Source organism: Protobothrops mucrosquamatus, unplaced genomic scaffold, assembly GCF_001527695.2.
Source record: "Protobothrops mucrosquamatus isolate PMUCROS unplaced genomic scaffold, P.Mucros_1.0 scaffold4415, whole genome shotgun sequence".
In the NCBI taxonomy this organism is placed as follows: Eukaryota; Metazoa; Chordata; class Lepidosauria; order Squamata; family Viperidae; genus Protobothrops; species Protobothrops mucrosquamatus.
In genome coordinates this window covers 91,176-95,077 of record NW_015390328.1, presented here as the reverse complement: position 1 = coordinate 95,077, position 3,902 = coordinate 91,176, and positions in this window count along the sequence as shown.

The window sequence follows — 3,902 nt, the reverse complement described above, 5'->3', positions numbered from 1 at the left end:
TGGTGGACGTGTAGGGATATAAAAGCATTTTGGATTAAGATTTGGTGGAATATTCAAAATATTTTTAAGAAAAAGATAAAGTTTACACCGCAGTTATTTTTGCTAGGTATTATGGAAGATTTGGATGCTAAAGAAATGAATTTGATGTTGAATCTTATAACAGCTGCAAGATTACTGGTAGCGCAATATTGGAAGAAAATGTCTTTGCCTACTATGGAAGAATGGAGAATTAAGGTGTCTAATTTTGCAGAAATGGCAAAAATTTCCGCTTATTTGAAGGATCAATCTCAAGGAAAATATATTTTGGTTTGGAAAAGATGGATTGATTATATTCAGAAAAAATACGAGATTGAAAAGTATTACTTAGCTTATGAGTAAATTTTAGATTATTATTAATAGTTTATTATGGATGAATTTATATTATTTTAGTAATAATGTTTAATTATATTATTAATTATATTATTATTTTGCTGGTAAAGTGTTAAGATTTATCTATTTTGTAGTGTTAAAGTATGTTTGGATGGGATTTGATTGTAGTATATCTGGGTAATGTTATTTAATTTATGATTTTGTTTTTATAACCCTGTAACCAGCTCTGGGAAGTGAAGGGGGGAGGGGTGGGAGGGAAGTGGGATATGGTATGGAAAATTATTTAAAACTTTTAATAAAAAAAAAAGAGAGAAAGAGCAAGATACAGAGGAAGCAAAAGGGGGAGGAGGACAAGATAGACTAGGACAGCAGGGGAGAAGTCTTGAGGAGATGAAGGAAGTAAGAATCACTAGAAGTACCAAGGCACGACAAACAAGACAATGGGAGAGGAGTATAGGATATGGTCAACGAATATTAGGGGTTTGAACTCACCAGTAAAGCGCCGGAAAGTCTTTAGTAAACTTACTAAATTAAATGCGGATGTTATTACACTACAAGAGGTTCATATAAAAAACGACCAAAAATATTTATTAGAACAACCTAAATTAGGAAAGTTATATGCCTCATTAGATGAGAGAGAAAAAAGAGGAATTGCTTTGTACGTTAAACAGGAGATAGCTTCCAAACAAATTGATAAGGATAAAGAGGGAAGGATTTTGATAGTGGAGGCTAAACTGAACAAAAAATATATAATAATTGTTGTAATTTACGCGCCAAATGGAGCCCAAGTAGCTTTCTTTAAAAATTTGCATAGTAAGCTTAGTGACATAGAGGGAGATGGGTTCTGCGTGATTGGGGATTTTAATGCGATAGTAGATAGAATAAAAGATCATAAAAGCAACGAGGTAAGGAAAGGGAATAAAAAAATACTTCCCCAAACTTTTTTTGAGATGTGCACAGACCTTAATTTGCAAGATGTTTGGAGGGAAAGAAACAAAGATAAAAGGGAATATACATATTACTCTAATAGACATAGATCGTGGACCAGGATTGATATGTTATGGCTTTCAAAAGAATTAGATTCGGTAATTCAAGGAATTAACATAGAACCTAGTCTCTGGGCAGATCATAACCCCATACGTTTTTGCTGGAAAGGGCAAAGGAGTAGGCCAAGATGGACTCTTCAGAGAGTGATCCTTAGAGAAAAAGAGTTTAAGGAAAAGATGGAGAAAGAAATGCACCTTTTCTTCCAAGCGAACAAAAATGGGGATACATCTCTGCAGAATACCTGGGACACAGCCAAAGCATATATGAGGGGAGTTGCAATCTCATATATGGCTAAGAGAAATAAGGAAAAAAACAATATAGGATAAGGCTTGAGGAAGAATATAAACAGGCTGAAACACAATACCAGGGTGACCCAAATAATAAAAGATTGAAAAGTAAAATGGAGCTAATTAAACATAAACTTTGCATAGAAGACTCGGAAAAGCTAGCACAACAACTTAAGGTCGCCAAGCAAAACAATTTTGAACATGCGAATAAACCTGGAAGATGGTTGGCGTATAAACTGAGAAGACAGAAAGAGAAGCAACAGATTATTAATTTGCAAGATGAGGAAGGAGAGATTCAACATGATGAGATCACTAAAAGGGGAATTGCTCAAAGATATTATGAAAAACTATATAAGAGGAATGAGGGACAAAGAGCAGAAAGGATAATAGAATATCTGGAAAAGGCAGATACACCGAAGATACCAGAGGAAATAAAATTTATGTTAAACGAGGAAATAAGAATGACTGAAATAACTAAGGCTATAAGTAAACAAAAGAACAACAAGGCGGCTGGCCCAGATGGAGTACCAGCGGAGTTGTATAAAGAGCAACAAAATGTACTTAACCAATACTTATTAGAAGTTTTTAATGCCGTTTTAACTGAAGCTAAAATACCTAAATCCTGGTCAGAGGCAAACATAGTACTAATACCAAAAGAAGATGCGGGAAGAACACAGATACAAAACTACAGACCTATCTCCCTACTAAATCCCGATTATAAGATCTTTGCGTCAATAATGGCAGAGAGATTTAAAAATTATTTAACTGATTTCATACATTGTGACCAAAACGGTTTTCTACTGAATAGGCAGATTAAGCGGAACATAAGGACAATTATAGACGTTCTTGAATTTTACGAATTACATAGTGACCGCCAACTGGCACTTTTGTTTCTTGACGCACAGAAGGCATTCGATAATGTCAATTGGCTATTTCTGATTCAACAATTGAAACTAATCGATGTCGGTGAAAACTTTCTAAATGTAATAACTGCAATATATTCCAAACAGAATGCTCAGATTATAATAAATGGTGAGGCCACTAACAAATTTAGTATCCAGAAAGGTACAAGACAAGGATGTCCTCTCTCGCCGTTGCTGTTTATATATACATTGGAGATTTTAGCTAGAGTCGTAAGGCAAGAGGAGCAAATCAAAGGGCTCGAGATCAAGAAGGAAATATATAAACTCCAAGCATATGCTGATGATTTAGTATTCATATTGGAAGATCCTGTGCAATCAGGTCAGAAGCTATTTGAAATACTGGAGGAGTATGGAGATTCGGCAGGCTTGAAAATAAACAGAAATAAAACAAAGATCATAGCAAAAAATATGAACAATATACAAAAAGAAAATCTTGGGGAGAAATTAGGTATACAAGTAGTTCCTAAAATAAAATATCTGGGAATTGTTATTTCAGCACATTGTTCATCAGTCAAAGAGGACAACTACGGAAAATTAGTAAAGCACATAAAAGTTGACTTAGATCGCTGGAGAAACCTACATCTTTCGCTTCTTGGAAGAATCTCAGCAGTGAAAATGAATATTCTACCCAAAATGATATTTTTGTTCCAAAATATTCCAATCCAATTAGATAATTTTTTTTTAAAGAGTTGAATAAATTAACCTTGGATTTCATGTGGCAAGGAAAGAAGGCGAGAATAAAACAAAAGTCTCTACAGGATGCCAAAGAGAGAGGGGGATTAGGTTTTCCGGATTGGGAGCTGTATTATCAAGCAGCAGCCCTGATGTGGATTAGGGATTGGATTACTTTGGAAAACAAAAGATGCTTATATTTAGAGGGGCATGACCTCCAGCAGGGCTGGCATGCCCATCTATGGACAGGAAAAAGTAGGAACCATCAATACTTCCTGAGACATAAAGTTCGGCAAGAACTGATACGCCAGTTGTGCCCCTTTCTGGATCGTGACGCTCTACGCACGGTCACTCAAGCCCTCGTTTCCCGCCTGGACTACTGCAACGCTCTCTACATGGGGCTCCCCTTGAGGTGCACCTGGAGGCTCCAGCTAGTTCAGAATGCGGCTGCGCGGGGGATCCTGGGGGCCTCTAGATACTCCCATGTAACACCTCTCCTGCGCGAGCTGCACTGGCTGCCTGTGGCCTTCCGGGTGCGCTTCAAGGTGTTAGTAACAACCTTTAAAGCGCTCCGTGGCAATGGACCTAGGTATTTGCAAGACCG